We start from the raw sequence: 18608 nt of genomic DNA, 5'->3' as shown, positions 1-18608 counted from the left end.
ATCATCAGCGCCCCCCCCCAGTTTATTGGGACCCCCCCCATTCACTGCTTCCCCCCTTCCCTGACTCCCCTAAAGCGCTGGGACCCCCCCAAGCCATGAGCCCCCCGCAGTGCACCAGGACCCCCGCCCCTCACCTCCCATCCCCCATCCATGGGAACCCACCCAAATCACAGCAGCACAAGGAGAAGAAGCCAAAACCTTCCCCAAACCCAGCAGGGCTCTGCCCCACGGGGGTCACTGGGGATCATCCAGCCCGGATCCTCCCATGGGGGATGGAGCTACAGCAGCACACCAAGCTCTTCCCTCACTCTCTTCCCTCCCTCCAAGCTCTTCCCTCACTCTCTTCCCTCACTCCAAGCTCTTCCCTCACTCTCTTCCCTCACTCCAAGCTCTTCCCTCACTCGGGGCACTCACAGGGCTTCCCTTAGTGGTGCCTCCGTTGGTGCTGGGTCAAGTGAGAGCTCTGTGAGAATCTCTTCCCACACTCCCCACACTCGTAGGGCCTCTCCCCAGTGTGGATGCGCCGGTGCACGGTGAGGTGGGAGTTGCGGTTGAAGCCCTTCCCGCAGTCGGGGCAGCAGAAGGGCCTCTCCTCTGTGTGAATCCGCTCATGTCTGAGGAGATCAGAGCTGGTGTGAAACTTCTTCTCACACTGGGGACACTCGTAGGGCCTCTCCCCGGTGTGGATGCGCTGGTGTGTTCTCAGGGCTGAGCTCCACCCAAAGCTCTTCCCACATTCCAAGCACTCATAGGGCCGTTCCCCAGTGTGGATCACCTGGTGCCGGACCAGGTCCCAGCTGTCTCTGAAACTCTTCCCACACTCCCCACACTCGTAGGGCCTCTCCCCAGTGTGGATCCTCTGGTGCACGATCAGGTGGTCATTCCGTCTGAAACCCTTCCCACATTCCAAGCACTTGTGGGGCTTCTCCCTGCCATGAGGCTTCTCCACCAGCTCCAAGCTCCGGCTGGATCTCTGCCCACCTTCCTGGCTCAGGGGGGCTCTTTCCTCCCCGCAGCTCCCTGGGCTGGGTTTGCAGCTCCTCCTCCTGCAGCATCTCCGGGGCTTTTCCTCCTCCTCCATCCAGACACGCCCTGGCAATGACAAATCCTGGATTGGGGAAAAAAACAAGAGGAGAGCACCTTGGACTGGAGGTTCCTCCTTGCCCAAGTTCATCTCAGGAAGTCATTGAGAATCTTGTGTTTGTAAAAACCTCCAAAACATCAAGATTTAGCCCAAAAATCTCGCAAACTTCAAGACACAGATCAAAAACTCCCCAAACATCACAAGCCAGCAAAAACCTACTCCAAAACATAAAGATTCAGCTGCCACATAAAACCAAGGCACCAACATTTAGCCCAAGAAAGCTCAGAAACACCAAGATTCACCCCGTGAAAATCCTGGATCCCCCTCCACAGTCACCTGCTGCATGTGGGGGAAGCAACGCTCCTGGAGCTGGGGGGAGGCTGCAGATACAGGGAGGAGTGGAACCTTGTGCTGCTTCCTCCTTCTGCTCCTCCTCCTCCTCCTCTTGTATATCTTCTCATCCTTACACTCCTCTTTCTCCTGCTATTCCTCCTTCTCCTGCACAATCCCACCTTCTCCTGCCACCTGCATCGTTTGACCATTCTGTTCCTCAAGCCTGCTTCTCCTTCCCTTCTCCTCCTGCCCCCAGGCCCAGCACCCACTGCCGGCTCCCTCTTCCCCCCAGACCCACAGCATCCCAGCCGAGGGGCAGGGATGGAGCTGGGGCAGGTCGGGCTGGGGCAGCGCTGGGCTCTCGGCCGCTCCCGCCCGCACTCGGTCCCCACTGCAGCCGCTCCCGCCAGGACAGCGCGGGGGGGCCCGGCCTTGGCGCTGCCCCACTCCCACCTCCCCAAATTCCCCTCGCGGGGGCGATGGGGCCGAGGGGGGGGCGCAGGTGGGGTCCAGGTGGGGAACGCGGGGAGCTGCGAGTCTGCCTGGCAACTGGTGAGTCATCAGCGCCGCGGGCTCTGATTGGCTGAGCTCTGCCTGAGGGCTGGGGCTGCAGCAAAGAGGGGAGACCCTGCTCCAGGGGGATGTCCCACAAACGGGGGACCCCCATGAAAGGAGCAAGAGCAAAGTGTCTTTACAAACAGATGCTCTGAATCCCCTCGGAGATAGGGTCAAGCAACTTTCATGTAAGGAAGTGACAGGAGAAGCCTTGGTTTCAGAAAATGTTATTAATTGATGACACAGACTGCTGCTCAGCCAAGGCCCTGCTCTATTCATGAACTTCCAGAAGAACAACAAAGACTTAACAGAGCCATGAATATAATTTGCTATATAAAAGCAGGGAGCATACTAAGGGAGTATGTAGTAGGTGGATTAGGAAGTCTGTAGCTCTCAAGTGCTTCAGCCAATGGGGAAAGCAGAGGGAGATGTGGCCAGGAGAATTAGGATGAAATGGAGGCTGTGTCCTCCAACAATTGGAGAGATCCCATGGGGAATGTCCAAAGGCCTCTCCCATTTTTAGAAATGAAATTAGTTTCACAGGACTCTTCTGTCTGCTTTGTGGACAGAAACCTCTGGTGATGTCAATTTTTCCGCACACCCTGGGGCAGGGAGTGCAGCTGAAGGTGCCTCACCCACTTTGGGTGATCGGCTCCCTTGGCTGGCGGCGGCACCGGGGATTGATTGGGGACCCGGGAGTGACCAGGAGACAGACGAGTGACACATCAGGGGGGTCTGTGAAGAGTCAGCAGGGAGAGAGCACTGAAAATCTCATCAGTGAGTGCCCTGGGATCTTCAGGGAGTGAACATGGCAGGCCACCCATGGAGGGGTGAAAAGGGAAAGCCAGGGAGGGGTCCTGGCCAAAGGAATGATGATCCCAAAATGTCTCTGAAGGGTCCCGTGGGAGAATGCTGAGGTAGTTTGCACATTCCCCCAGAGGAAATTAAGGACATGGAACCCAGGGGGGACAATAAGGGAAGTCGAGAAGGGATTTGGACAAGAGGGGATGGATGGTGTTGGTGTGCTGAGAAGAGATTGGGTGAAGAGGAGTGTGCAGCAATATGGATAAGACAGAAGCAGCAGGAGGAATCTATGTGGTAAGAAAAAGAATGATGGAAAAGAGGAGGAAGAGAACAATACAGAGGACTGAGATGTTTTTTAGCAGGGTCTTATCCTGACAATTTGCCAGCTGATACTTTGAATTCCCAGTTTCCAGGAGAGGAAAAGCAGGAAGTCAGGATGTCAGGGGTTTCTCTGTGGTGGGCAGCGGCAGCAGCGGGCGCAGAGGTGCGGGACCGGGAGCAGGGCTGGGGGCCTGTGGGGAGCTGCGGGGCCGGGCCGGGGCTGTGGGGCAGCCGGGGCTCAGCGCCGGGCGCTGCCTGACCCCACCAGCCCCGGGCAGGGCCGGCAGTGGCCCCCGGCCCCCAGGAGGCTGCGGGACGCCCTGGCCGCTGCCCGGCCCCGGGGAGCTGCCGGCCCTGCCCGCCGGGGGGGCCGCCTTTGGACACTGCGGCAGGACAGGCACCGGCTCTGCCATCCGGGCTGTGCAGGGGACCCTGAGCACAAGGAGCAAAACAAAGGAACATCTGGGAAATGCAGAGTGCACATGGAAGTTTCAGGATTTTCTGTGAAGGATTTGGTTTGGGTCCCTGCAGAAAGGAAAGATTTTGCAGAAAGCTCAGCAGCTCTCAGAGGATGAGCACCCACAGGCAGTGACCGGGGCTGCAGGAGTGGCACAAGAAGGCCCTGCAGCACTTGGGCACAAAGGCACAGCAGCTGAAGGCAAGGAGGGATAAGCAAAAGGCCAAGCTGAAGGCAAAGGCCATGGCAGAGTTCCCACAGCCCCTGAGGGACCAACCCCAGGGCCCAAGGGGGTCCCAGCACCCAGGGGACGGCCTCGGCCACAAGCACCTGGCAGAGGCATTGCCCTCCTGGCCAGGGCAGAGCCCACCCAAACAGCCCCTGGGAAGGAGTCAGGGCTCCAGCTGCAGCCCACAAGGACACTGCAAGCACAGACAGCAGCACCCTCAGGAGGAGCGAGTCCACCCCTGCAAGGACATGGATTGTCAGGGCTCTCTGAGCTCCCATCCCACCGGGGACCCACCACACTGCAGCCCTGGAGAACATCCAGGCTGGGTCTGCATCCAGAGGAGGCCTCTCCTGATGGACACAGGGGCCTCTCCATCCACTCTGAATCTTGCACCTAAGGGGGGAACATTGTAAAGGAGTGTTTTCATTATTAAGGGAATAAATGGGAAAGCTGAGCTGGTGTCATTTGTTCATTTAGGAGCTGTGGGAGGTTTATTTGAACTAAACTAATTTTTTTCTCTTCCTACTGTGATTGTAATTATCTAGGAAGGAATTTGATGACGGCATTGTAATATTGTAAAAGGTGATACAGAGGCTATTGCTGCTGTACCTTTGTGCCAAATGTCTGGACTTTTTAACCCCACACAGCCTCCATGCTGTGGTATGGACAGGAGAAAGAGAGAAAAACCTGAGAAAATGAACAACCAAAAATAATGATGCCTCAGCTGTGGCTCTTCCAGACTCAGAAAAGAAATTGGAATTGTAGGGGAATGTTCAACAGGGCCATGCCAAAGGAATTCTTGGGCCAAAACGTTTCACCCAGTGGCCAGAGTGGCCTCATTGTCAGCAGAATTGTGCAGCCACAGCTTCAACGAGAACCGAGGCCCAAAACCTGATGACAACAGGATCTCCAACTGTTCCAGTCTGCCATCAAGTTCAAGCTTTGATAACCAAAAGAGCCTCGCAATGGATGGGCAGTGCTCGGTTATTACAGTGTGAAACTTGTTCAGTGGCACAGGAGGATTCAGAACTGAGGACAGGGGAAGGGTTTAACCCAGCCTCCTGTTTGAACAGCCCCCAGAGGGGCTGGGAAGAAACCCAGCACTGCATTCAAGTGACACAGCTCCAGACCCAGCCTGGGGGAGATTCAGGAGACATTGCCTGGCCTGAGGCAGAAAATGTCTTTGTGGATGGCTCTTCAAGGGCAGCAGAAGGGAAAAGAGTTCCAAGACACGCTGTTATTGAGGAAAGGGAATCAGACAAAGCCCAGGTTACCCCCATGGTCAGCTCAACCGGCACAGCTGTGTGTGCTTGTAAGAGCCTGGCACTGAATGCCCTGAGCAGGAAGGCTTCAATATCTTCTGGTGACACCATCTCACCTAACAGGGGGGCAAAAGCAATTCTGATTGCTCAGCAGCCACTGGATCACTTATTAAGGTATTTCTAAAAGACATTACTCCAATAAAAGGTATTGTGGAAGCAACAGACACAGACAGCAGAACTCATTTTCCAGGAAAGATCCTCCAGGGGGTTATGGCAGCTTTAGGAATACAATGGGACCTCCAGAACCCCTGGCACCCCCAGAGCTCAGGCTGGGTACAAAGAATGAAAGGGGAAGAAACACCTTTGGAAGCTGGGGATAGAAACCAAGATGCCATGGGTACGGCTTTTGCCATTGGCTTGGGCAAGAAGAAGAGCCAGACCCAGGGCAGATATTCAATTATTTCCCCTTGCAATTGATCTCGGGAATTCCTTACCCTGGGAATTCTCTACCTAGTGCAGGGTGGAGATAAGGGATGCACATTTAAAGCAGTCTGTGGCCAGAATCCTGTCTCTGGTGCAATCTCTCCCCCAGGAAGCTGGGCTGGCACAGAGCCTGCCTTGGCACTTTGCTGTTGCCAACATCCCAGCAGGACATCGGCTCCTGCCTAAGGAGTGCAGAGCAGCACCACTGGTGGCCAAGTGGCGTGGCCCGTGCCAAGTGGCCCCGAGGCCAGAAACAGCCGCCAGCACAGCTGAGCACGGGGGGGACCCCTCAGCCTCGGCTCCAGGTCTCTGCAGCCCCGGAGATTTGCACTTCCCGCCTGCAGCAGGAGGATGGGAGGCCCCCACTGAGCCTGCACTGAAGGCAGCGCAGCAGCAGCCAGGGCTCCACAGCGGGGCAAGGCCCTGGGCCTGCCCACACATCCTCTGCTGAAATCCTCGGCCTGGCCACCCTCCTTTGGCAGCTCCAGCCACCGGGGACAGCCCTTGCTGCCACTGCTGCAGCTTCAGCGCTCTCTGGGCCTGCCCTGCCACAGCTGCTGGGCAAGAGCACGGGACAATTCCACTCTGGCTCTCACTTACACTCATACACTGCCCTGCCTGCCATGGCATTGATGGAAAATACACCAGCCCATAGACTTTAACATTGTTAACCTTTCATTTCTCTACTCTGGCTTGCTTTGCCTTGGCCCTGGGGAAAGGAATGTTAAAGGTTTTGTTAAGGGATGTTGCACCACTCAATGGAGATGAGTTTAACATCTCAACACACCTGGAATGGCCCAAAAGATACCCACAAAGATAATGCCCAGCAGCAAAACATCAACCCCAGCAGCAAACAGCAACCAACACCTACCCCAGACACTGCCAGGGCTGCAGACACCTGGTCTGCAAAAGGCTGAGAAGGAAATGCAGCACTTCCCACCTCATTAACAGCAGAAGCAAAGAAATCCGGGTCCAATAGGAAACCAAATACTAAAAACTGCACAACTTGAAACTTTGGAACATTTAACCAGTGGATTTAGACTGGTTCAAACTGTATCAAGTTTGGGAAAAATCTAGTAAAAGCCACGGAGGTTTTACTCCGATAGTATTCTATTTATTATATACTCCAATATATTTTACTGATACTTTAGGTGTCATGGAACGATTTTCTCTGCACACCCGGGCTATGTGGGGATGGAATGATTTCTGTTGCACATCCTGGCCAGAACCAAGGAATGCCTTGACTCTAACAATAAACATATTGTTGGAGTTTTTCTTTTTCCTGCAGTTTCAGTGCTAAGTTTAGAGCATTAGAGTATTTTTAAATTACTCCTATATTGCTGATTAGGTTTGGGTCAGGGATGAGAGAATGAGTTTTTACTTAGAGAAGGAGAAAAAATTTAATTGACTTGAAAATTTTTTGTGTATGTTTGTGCGTGGCTCTTAGAGATAGAAAAATTTTGGTCTGGGTTTTTCGACGTTCACCTTAAGGCAAAATTTTGTGAAGCTAGAAGATATTTGAAGGTGACCCTTTAACTCATAAATAGAAGATTTGAAGGAAAAAAAAAAAGAAAAAGTAGCAGGTTGGGGGGGGGCACATGTGAGGCTGCCTAAGCTGCTCTGGAAGAGAAGCTGCGTTCCAGGCACCCAGGAGGAGCTTTAGAAATGCAAATTAACACTGCTGGGGCAGAGTGGGGACAATGTACCTGGCTCTTCTGGCCTGGGGCAGGAATTGGCTGATTCCCTCTGCCCCTCACCCCAAGCTCTGCCTGCTTGCACAGATGGAATCTGCACGGCTGAAGGCAGAGCCCATGGTGAGGATCTGACTCTGAAACAGAAATGGCTGAGGCTGCAAAGGGAAACAGCAAATGGAGAATGTTGTGAAAACTTCACTAAAATAAGGGGGGGATCATCCCCCTGCCCACTCCAACATCTGCTGTCACTGTCTGTGCTGTACAGGGTGTATCAGAGCACTGGGGCTTTTGCTAGAACAAGTTCAGAGAAATTAGTTGGAATTTAAGTATTTGATGATGTATTTAGAAAAATGCAGTCATTCATGCAGCTTCAGTCTGAGGGAGCACCCAGAAATGGGGAAAAGATGAAGGGCCACCAGAACAAATCCTACAACACCACGGACCAGCCCCTGGGAACCCAAACTAATTCATACCAGGAGACAGAACCCATTTATCATTTCAATGGCATCATTAGATTAAAAGCTGTCCTCAAAAGAAGAAGCAACTAGACAGCTCCAGCTCCTGACCTTCCACTAAAAGAGGAACACAACATTTCACCAGGGAATGGGATCAGATTATCTGTGAGCAGAAAAAGGAGGAGTTTGTGGAGAACTAAATGATTCAAACTGCTGTTGGCAAAGAGATGACAAGGGAAAAGTGCTGAAAAAGATAAAGGTGAACAGTTTATGTGTTGGTCCAAACATGAATAGGATGGGAATGGGACACACTTTCATGGCTCCCGGGCAGACAAGGGGTTAAACAAATGCTGCTTCTCCTCTTCTGTGCTGCAGCAACTCTCATCTTTTTACCATGCTCCACACCTTGGCAGTGCAGCTCATCCAGCAGCTGAGCCAGGGGATGCAGGTGGCAGCCAGGCCTCCTGATCCACAAACGGCCACAAAAGGACAGGGAATGAGGGCACCGAGAATAATCCCAAAACTAAAGAGGACCCGGGAAGAACAAAACAGAGTTGAGGAGTGAATCTGCCTGGAGATAGGGCCAGGCACCTGTAGATAAGGAAGTAAAGGGGGAAACCATCAGTTCCAATAAATTTCACAAATTGAGCCACACAATTTCTCAAAGTCCCGCTAAATTCCCGAACTTCCAGGAGAACAAAGGCTTAACAGAGCCATGAATATCGGCTGGTATACAAAAGGAGGGTGCATATTAACGAGGACAGGCAGCAGGCGCATCGGGAAGTCTGAACCTTCCAAGGACCTCAGCCCGTGGGCAAAGGCAGAGGGAGATGCGGCCGGGAAAATGAGGATAAAAAGGAGGCTGCGGACTACAACCATGGCAGAGAGCGCACGGCAAATGCCCCACGGCCTCTCCCCGTGCTCGGCAATAAAGTCACTTTTACAGGACTCCTCGCTCTCCTCCGGCCACAGAAACCTCCGGCGACGGGAATTTCCCCGCACGCTCCCGGCCGCGGGGCAGCCCCCTCTGTCCTACCCACAGCAGCCGGGCCGAGCCAGCGCTGCTCCGGCAGCGGCTCCTGCCCAGGCCCCGGCGGGAAGGAGACCGCGGGCAGCCGCTCCCGCCGCGCCCTCAGCCCGGGGCCAGCACGGGCCGGACACGGCACCACCGACCCGCCGCAGCCCCCTGCCGCCCCCTCCGCCCGCAGCCAGCCCCGAGCCCCCGCAGAACCCAGCGCGGCTCCCACCTGCGCCGGGGCCGCCTCCGAGCTCCGCCGACGCCGCCTCACCGCGCTCCGGCCGCTGCCGCCGCTCCCGGGCCCGCACAGACGCTCCCGGCGCCAATGGCGCCGCTGCCCGCCCACGGCCGCCCTCAGCCCGCCGCCGGGGCCGTGCTGCGCCCCGCTCCCACCAATCAGCGCGCCGCAACCACGACTGACGGCACCAGCGGCCAATGGCAGCGAGCTGGGGGCGGGCTCTGCGCACGGCCCAGACTCGCCCCGCGCTCTCAGGGCCCCCCGCGCTGCGTGAGGGCAAAGCCGGAGATGAGCAACAGCCCCGGGACGGGCCCGGGCCCGAGGCGGGATTGAGCTGCCCACACAAACAAACTTCTCCGCACCTCCCGCCACGGCTTTCCCGGCCCTGCGCCTTCCGTGCCTCCGGCTCTGCGGGAAGCCCGGGAGCCTCACTTCTCCTGCCCCTCATTAGTGCATCGGTGCTTGGCTTTGATTTCCCCCAAAAAGGGAAACCTGCCCAAAGCCCTGTGGGTGAGCGGGGGATGGGAGAGATTTCTGGCAGAAAACTCCAAAGACTCAGAGCAGGATAAGGAGAAGTCAGTGCAGAGCCTTAAATGCAGCTTTCCCCACGCCTCCCTGCTCCCAGCTGCACCTCCTCCCCCGGCAGGGCAGGAGACAGGGAATGGGGCCATGCTCAGCTCATCCCCCGCGGCTTCTCCCTCTGCCCAGGGACAGGAGTCGTTCCCTGCTGCACCCTGCGCTCTCTCCCAGCCGAGACTTCTCCAGGAACTTCTCCGAGCCGAGTCCATCCCCTAGGGCACAGCCCCCTCCAAGTGCTGCAGCGTGGGTCACTGTGCCACGGGCTCGGTCCTGCCAGGCCAGGCTGCTCCAGCGGGGCCCCTCTGCCCACGGGGTCACAGCCTCCTCTCAGGCATCCCCGAGCTCCAGCCTGGCTCCTCCAGGGGCTGCAGGGGGATCTCTGCATCCCCACGGAGCTGCAGGGGGATCTCTGCATCCCCACGGACCTGCAGGGGGATCTCTGCATCCCCACGGACCTGCAGGGGGATCTGTGCAGCCCCATTGTAATATAAATTATGGAATAATTCGTGATTATGTAAAATATACATGAAGTCAGTTGTGCTAGTAGAAAAAGATTCTTAAAGTTTTAAATGACCTGAAGACCCAGCCGGGAAAGACTGGAAACCACAGATGACAGAGAAAGAAAGACCTAATTTACAATTAAAAACACGTGGCTCCCTGCAGAGATGGGCACTTTCCGGGGATACTCCACCAGACGCCCAAGGTGAAAAATGCACATATGTTAGTTTGAATAGTAGTGCTGTATTAACATTTTAATAGTACTGTAAATGTAGTTGTGTAGTTAAATGGAAGCTTTAGTAGTTAAAATAGAAACTATGTATCTGGGTTTTCTTTTAAGGAATGACATACTCGCTTTGACATAACCATCACAGAACACCCAAATCTTCCAAAGAAGAGGAATTTATGGTTTTCTTGTCAGAAGAATCTAATTTCTTCAGGCCTTGCTCAGACTCGAAGACGCCATGGGGATTAAAGGAAATAGTTGGCATATAACAGACAGAGTTTCTTGTTTTAAATAGAATGTATGCATAACCATGAAGGATATATGAATATGCAATAGTGTAGTTTTAAGGGTGGTTCCTTTGTTCACAAGGTATGCTTGTTGTGGCTTAAGTGCCCGAGAGCATCTGGACATCCTTAATTCTTTGCTTTTTATTGTCTTATTATTGTCCTAACTCTAAATTTTTATTACTCTAATTGTATTACTATTTTAATAACCATGTTATTATTAAAAATTTAACAGCCAAGTGATTGGCATGTTTCACAATTTTGGTAGCAAAAGATAGTTTCTAACACCTCTCTGCCGGGGCCTTGGAGAGTCAGGGTGAGGAAGACGGGTCCTGCCCTATTTAGGCAGCCTTGCTCTGTTCCCCTGGTGTGTGACCACAGACACAGGTTATGATCGATGGGCAAAAGGAGACAATAAAACAAAGAATAGGGAAAGGATTCCCTAAAACCGCAGTAATTAGCCCCAAGACTAAAGTGTACAGGAAGAACCAAGACCCAAGGACAAAGGATAGGTGAGAATTTGTTGGGATGGGGCGGATAAAGGGGGGAATGAATGTGTGTGACAGAAGCTGCTGGGTATCCCAGACTTGCCAAGTGATTGCTGTAGTCTCTCATGCTGCTTTTCGTCTTTTTCATGTGAAAAACGGCCAGTAAAGAGACCAAGGGAGTGATAAAAAAGAAAGAATCCCTCCCGCGGAAACTGGGACTGGATCTTAGGAAGAAGAGGAACCCCGTGGAGTGCTGGATTGAGGGATAAGAGTGCCCAAGAGCATCCAGGATTCAAACCTGCTGGGCTGAGGGATTTGCATCCCAAGAGCACCCAGGGTTGCCGGCTTGAGGATATGCCCAAGGGGATCTGGGGCTGGAAAACACAGCTGGACTGAGGGATATCCAAGAACACCGGGACTGGCCAGTAACACCTAAAATTCTGCTGCGATGAGAGACATCCAGGATTAAACCTGCTGGGTTGAGGGATTAACATTCCAAGAGCACTCAGGGTGTAGATATGTAATGTAGACTGAAAGTAAAAAGTATCTTGTTGTTGTATGTGAGAGTGAGTGAAAAATAAAAGTGAGTAAATGTAGATGAATGGGAGGATATGTAATGCAGATTGTTTATTTTGAGCTTTACTTTATCTCCTTGGAGGGAGGTGGATTGTGCTGATGTGAGAGTGAGTGTAAAATAAAAGTGAGTGTGGGCTAACAAAAGTATATGTAACAGTATTGTGAAGTCGAGAAGTATGAATGAACAGGCTTGAGGGTATGAATGTGTGAGAGGGAGAGATAAAGGTGAGTAAATATCGATGCATGGAAGTATATGTAATGTAGATTGTTTATTTTGAGCTTTATTTCCTTGGAGGGAGGTGTATTGTATTAAATGGTATTGTGAGGAAAAGGATTTTTTTACGTGGGTAGTTGAAAGAAGGTGGTATTCAGGTTATTAGAGAAAGTGGGAAACACAGGCATGGAGATAAGATTTTGAAAAACGGGACAGAAAACGCGTAAAAAATAAGAAAACAGGTAAAGAAAAGGGAGGGGAGCAAGAGGGAAAAAGAGAAAAACAAAAGGAGTGGGAAATCAATCAAAGGGATTTTGGAGGATCCCATAAGCACTGCTGAAGAATGAGACTTATTTTTAAGTTCGAACATTTATACTTGGGAAGAAATACCGTCGATAATACAGATACTATTTTCTCCAGAAGAAAGGGAAATGATCAGAATTGCAGGCATAAAAGCCTGGAGTAAAGAAAATCCACAGGCCCCCCCGGGGAGGGCAAAATGCCACCTGCACCTCCTGAGTGGGGTCAAAATTATGAGGAGGGGAGAAAACATATAAATGAGAATTGTAATTTGATTGTTGGGGAAATAGGGGGAGCAGCATCTCGAGGGCAAAGTGCTGAGGGACTTTTGGGGCACAGCAGGGGAGGGGAGAGGCTCCGGCTGAGTGGTTGGACAGACTTGGGAGAAATAGGAGGCAGAGTTCCAGAGTGGATCCTGAGACTGATGTGAGAAAAGCTTTGTTAAGGATTAACTTTGTGCTTGGCCAGGTAATGGAAAAAATTGAAGATTGGCATGATAGATTATTAGATGATTTATTAAAGGAGGCTCAGAAAGTCTGTGGCCAAAGCCAAACTAAAAGCAAAGATTGTGGCAGTCACCATGCAAGAAAACAATTGCAAGAAAGCAATAAAAAAATCCACAGGCACTATTCCTAGATATGATGGTGGTAGAGTCAGGGGAACAGGAAAGAATAAAATCTGCTGTCTCAGAGCCACCGAGCGGGCACCCGGCCCTTGGCCCTGTTATAGATACATATTATAATATTGGCTTTTTGCAAATATTCAATTGGATTTTATATGTGTGGTGTTACAATAACTTTGTTATATAGTTTTTATTTCTGTTGTTCATTCATTAAGCTCAAACATAGTAGTGCCATAGCTGATAGAAGCATGCTTGTGATAAAATGCCTGCTTGGATGGGATAACACTCAGTGAGCACAGCCTGAGGACACCTGCACAGATCTGCCAACCATCAGCACTCACCGTCTGAAGGCAGTGTGGGCCGGGGCCAAAACTGAAGATGATGATAGAAAAGGATCAAAACCACAACCAAGGAATACACATGCCCTAAAAAGGTGGGACTGAGGCGGAGCCATGCTAAACAGTTCTTGGAATATGTAAATTAGCTTGGGGAAAAAAGTTTACTATGCATAAGGCACTATGAATATGCAACAGGCTGGTGTAAGGGAAAAGGTATTCAAGGGGTATCTCCGGAGATAACCGAGTGCTCTTGGCTCAGTGCCGAGATGCACCCGGCCCTAACAACCTTTGCTGTATGGCCCTTGTCTCCTCTTGTCCTGCATTAAACTCTTTAAATTTTCACAGGGGAGTGAAGGTGTTTTTCACAGCCCCGAGCAGAGAGCTCTGCCCGGCGGCTCCCGGGAAAGGCGGCGGCGCTCGGCACGGCCCCGGCCCGCTCGGCCCGCGGGAATTCCCCGGCCCGGGACAAAATGCTGCCCCGAAGGAGCGCTCGGAACGCCCCTGCGGCCCCTCCCTGCCCCGCAGTGCCGCAGCTGCCCCGCTGTGGCAGGCGCGGCTCTGGAGCAGGGGGGCTCTGCGGGACCCCCGGGCTGTGCCCCCTCCCGGGCCGTGCCCGCCCCGGGGCTGATGCTCGGCCCGGGCTCTCTCGCTGTCCCGGCCCCGCAGGGTCCCGCCGTGAGCGGCACCGCCCGCCCGGCGCCGCAGGGCCCGAGCCCTGCCCGGCCAAGGCTCCGTGTCCATGGCCGGGCCCTGCCGGGGCTGCGGCCCCTGCCCGGCCCGGCACAGCCCGCAGCGCCCGGCGCAGCTCCCTCCGGCCGGGCACTGCGGCTCCCGGCGAGGCGGAATGTTCAGCGCACGGCATCTCTGCCAGCTCTGCTCACATGGGCAAAACCAGCTGCTGCTGAGGCAATCCGAGCTCCCACCGAAGCCTTCCACCCAAAATGCTGCCTTCAGCTCCGACACACCGCTAAGGAATCCAAGAGCAAACTGAAAGCTGATTAGAGAATCTTGCACAATCATATCCAAGAACATTTTGGTATAAAATCACAAATATTAACAGAAGCTGAGAACGTCAGCAATGTTAGAAAACAAGCTTCCAACAATGGGACTCGAAGAGCTAAGGGCATGCCTTTGAGTGGAATGAGCCCTCTCTTTTTGACATGTCAGCAATGCCATGGAATTTCCCAAACCAGGGAAATAGGGAGGCCTGGCAGCAGCAGCTTCACACACAGCAATGACGCAGAACAGGGCAGGGCAAGAGGCTGACAAAACTCTAACTGCTACTTGCAATGAAGTACCTTTGTTTCCAGTTCTAATCTAGCCACTATTAATATAGAGTCCAAAAGACTAAAAATACTAGTAATAATAATAACAACTGTACCATTATTAGCAAAAAATGGAGATAATAGAAATAATAAGAATTAATAGTGGCAATGAAAACCTTATCATACTTATAGCAGGTTTGCATGGACAGGTTTTGGTAAGAGAGGGGCTCTAGGAGCACCTTCTGTGAGAGCAGCTGCTCCTCCATGTCCCACAGAGTCAATTCCAGCCGGCTCCAGGACAGACCGGCTGCTGGCCAAGGCTGACCCAGTTAGAAATGGTGGTAATGCCTTTGGGATAAGAGATTTAAGAAAATGGGTGATCCTGGAGCTGTGACTGTGAGCAGGGAGGAGCAGGGTAAGGACATGTGAGAGGAACAGCTCTGCACACCCCCAGGGCAGGGCAGGGCAGGAGGGGCAGGAGCTGCTCCAGCTGCTGGAGCTGATTGTCCTGAGATTCCCTGGTCAGTCCCTGGTGAGGCAGCTGGGCCCTGCAGCCCATGGAGGGCACGGAGGGCAGAGATGCACCTGCAGCGCCTGCAGGAGCCCGTGCCGGAGCAGGGGGATGCCTGAGCGGAGGCTGCGACCCCGTGAGAAACCTGTGCTGGAGCAGGGAGCTGGCAGGGACCTGCAAACCCCTGGAGAGGAGCCCATGCTGGAGCAGGGTCCTGCCAGGACCTGTGAGCCCATGGAAGAGCGAGCCACGCTGCAGCAGTTTGTGGAGAACTGCTGTCCGTGGGATGAACTCACCGTGGAGAAGTTCATGGAGAAGTGTCTCCAGGAGGGACCCCTGGCACAGCAGGGAACCACTCCTCTCCCCGAGCAGCAGGAGAAACAACAGGGGATGAACTGACCTGAGCCCCCATTCCCTGTCTCCCTGCACCCACTGGGGGGGAGGTAGAGCTGGGAAGGAGGGAGGGAAGGGCAGAAGGAGTTTTTAAAGCTTTGTTTTACTTCTCACTGTCCTGCCCTGATCCAGATAACAATAAATTCCATTAAAATCTCCAATTTTGAAAATGTTTTGCCTATGATGGAATTTGCTGAGTGATCTGTCCCAGTCCTTAGCTCAACCCATGAAGCCTTCATTCTGTTTTCTCTTTCCTGTCCATCTCTGGAGGGGAGTGAGAGAGCAGCTTTGGTGGGTGCCTGACATCCAGCCGGGGTGAACAGAAAACGCTTCCTTTCCTTCATTCTTTCTTTCCAGAGGTCACTGTGAAGGGGTTGAGTGGGGCTTTGAAGGAGGGAGTGAAGGTGGTGGGGAGTGGTGGGGACAGGAGCCACAGGGACATGGGACAGGCACCAGAGGGGCCTGGGCAGCTGTCAGGGGGCACAGCCTGTCCCCCTGGCCCAGCAGCAGGGGACAGGGGGCACAGCCTGTCCCCCTGGCCCAGCAGCAGGGGACAGGGGGCACGGCCTGTCCCCCTGGCCCAGCAGCAGGGGACGGGGGGCACGGCCTGTCCCCCTGGCCCAGCAGCAGCCCCGTGCCCTGCCCAAGGTGCTCTCAGCAGGGGCTGGGCCCCAGAGGCAGGGGGAGACCCCAGTCCCAGGCCAGCGTTTCTGCCCCATCCCCTGTCCAGCCCAGCCTGCCCCGTGTGCGCAGTGACCACTGGCACGGGCTGCACTTGACACTGTGACCTGCTGGGGACACTGAGAGCTGCCCCGCTGTGACACTGCCCTTGGGATTTCACAGGCACCAAACAAACCCCAGCCAGCACCGCCCCTTGTCATGTCCCAGGCACCAGGGCACATCCCAGCCCCGCTCCTGGTGATGTCCCAGGCACCAGGGCACATCCCAGCCCCGCTCCTGGTGATGTCCCAGGCACCAGGGCACATCCCAGCCCCGCTCCTGGTGATGTCCCAGGCACCAGGGCACATCCCAGCTCTGCTCCTGGTGATGTCCCAGGCACCAGGGAACATCCCAGCCCTGTTCCTGGTGATGTCCCAGGCACCAGGGCACATCCCAGCCCTGTTCCTGGTGATGTCCCACACCCTACGAGTGTCCCAGGTGTGGGAAGAGCTCATCACACAGCTCAGCCTTGACCCAAAACCAGCAGAGGCACCACGAAGGGCGGCCCTGCGAGTGCCCCAGTGTGGGAAGAGCTCCATGCACTGCTCCAGCTCCATCCCCCACGGGAGGATCCGTGCTGGATGATCCCCAGTGAGCCCGGTGGGCAGACCCCCGGTGACCCGTGGTGCTGCTGATCCATGATGGGAAGACACCTGGCTGGGGGCTCCACATCCTCCTGGCCCCCCTGGCCTGGATTTTCTTTTCATTTCTCTTTGCTCTTTCAAAACTCTAAAAAGCAGGTAAAAATAAAGATGTTGAGCTAAGACAACGATGGGGACATGGGGGTGGTTCTTGCAGGGGATGTGGGGGATGCTGGGTTTGAGCGACTTGAGGGTTCCTGGGAGGGACCTGGGAGTTGCTCAGGGCTTTGGGCACCCCAGGCTGAGTGGCTCCAGTTGCACTGGGAGACCCTGGTGGAGGTTCTGGGCAGCTGGTCAAGGACCCCCTGCCCTGGAACTGTCCCCATGTGCCCCCATCCCAATGCCCGGTCCCCCTGCAGTGGCTGCCCCATTCCTTACTCCCCTTCCATAGTCCCCTTGCCCCTGCCTGTTCCCATGTCCCCCCTATCCCGTTCCCATCCTGCTCCCATCCCAATCCGGACCCCATTCTCGATCCCTGTACCGTATTCCCTGTCCCTGTCCCCATTCCCAGTCCTATTCCCTGTCCCCCTTCCTGGTCCCTGTCCCCATTCCCTGTCTCTATCACCACTTCCAGTCCCTGTCTCCATTCCCGTTCCCCATTCCCTGTCCCCATTCCCAGTGAGACATTAATTTGGAAGAATTAAGAATTTTAGGAAGTTAGGATGATAGTTAAATTAGATGTTGCTGACTTAGTGGAAGTAGATAAATAGGCTTTGTTCATAGTTAACAGTAGCTGGATCTTAGATAAGATATCCAGGATCTATTAACTCATTGCTTGTCAGCTTTATGTTTGGGTAGCTGTGCTTATCATGAGAAACAGAATGTGACAAACAGATTTCAGGGACACAAAAGCAGTTGCAGACTTCCCCTACTTTAGGAATCCATTAAGCACAGGAAAGCGGCAAGGATTCATTTGTCACGTGTGCATGGGAAAGGCAGAAGGGTCAGAACGAGGAAGACTTATTTTACTTCTTCATTTTGGAGACCCCTCCCCAAAATGGACCCCCGACTCATTTCAGGGAACAGAACTACACATGCTTAATAGCCTTTCTGCCAATTAGCATATGAAGCGGAGCAGAGGAAGTGACAGGGATATGAATATGCATTCATATTTTGTGTATTCAAGACTTCTGTCAATAAAAAAGCTTTGTAACACCTGTGATTTTTGCGTGTGCATTAGGGAATTATCCCAGGTACTGCCCGGCTGTCTCAATAAACATACACTTTCTAAATTTAAACTCTTAGAGAGTTTTTGTCCGTCTCAGTTGGATATCGATATTGGATCGATATTCATATTTTAGTAAATCATTGTCTTAAAGAAGTCTAGTATGTATATATGTCTTTTCTTAATATTCTAGTAATTATTCTTGCATTGCTTCAAGATAAACTGGTATGATTCAAAGAATATCCACTGAGGTACACATAGAACATGGATTTATCACAAGCAAATTGCAGTTGCAAGGTTTTTTCACTGAAATTTTGCCACTTGACATCCTTTTAAAAGATAAAAGTCAGCTATTAAAGTCAATAACAAAATTTCTAACTTCTAAAAAAGGGAGAAGAGTATATGGTTTGCACCAGATAAAATATAAATACAGAAAATGTCTCCCAACCAAATTCCTTGCCCTGATCAAAACATCTCCCAATCAAGTTCTTCGCCCTGAACCTGGCTGGTAAAGAAAAATATTATCAGTAAGCCTGGATGAAACTTTGCATAAGTTGATAGTATTCAAACCCCATGTTCTGCTACTATTATTATTTATTATACAAAGAAAAAAGTGGAAAGGGGTTGGATTGAGGGTACACCCTCCTCCCCTCTGAGTCTGTTCTCATGTTTTACAATAAATCCTACAACAGTACAATATAGCTGCCTAAAATATGGACACTGGAAACCACAGACAGCATTACAAATGATCACCTGCCTCATGGACAGTTCATAGAAGGACTTGATGTGTTTACAAATTATTTCTCATGTTTACAAACAGTTTTTCTGTTTACAGACTGTTTTCTGGGAGTTCGG

At 52.7% G+C, this 18608-nt stretch overlaps 1 pseudogene; it reads right to left on the bottom strand.

Annotated features, from left to right (window-relative positions):
• The window catches only part of LOC116807532 (uncharacterized), a 1256502-nt pseudogene that overhangs the window by 381997 nt on the left and 855897 nt on the right, over window positions 1–18608 (bottom strand).

This window comes from Taeniopygia guttata, chromosome 37 (assembly GCF_048771995.1).
Source record: "Taeniopygia guttata chromosome 37, bTaeGut7.mat, whole genome shotgun sequence".
Lineage (NCBI taxonomy): Eukaryota > Metazoa > Chordata > Aves > Passeriformes > Estrildidae > Taeniopygia > Taeniopygia guttata.
This window is presented reverse-complemented; position numbering and strand designations above follow the sequence as displayed.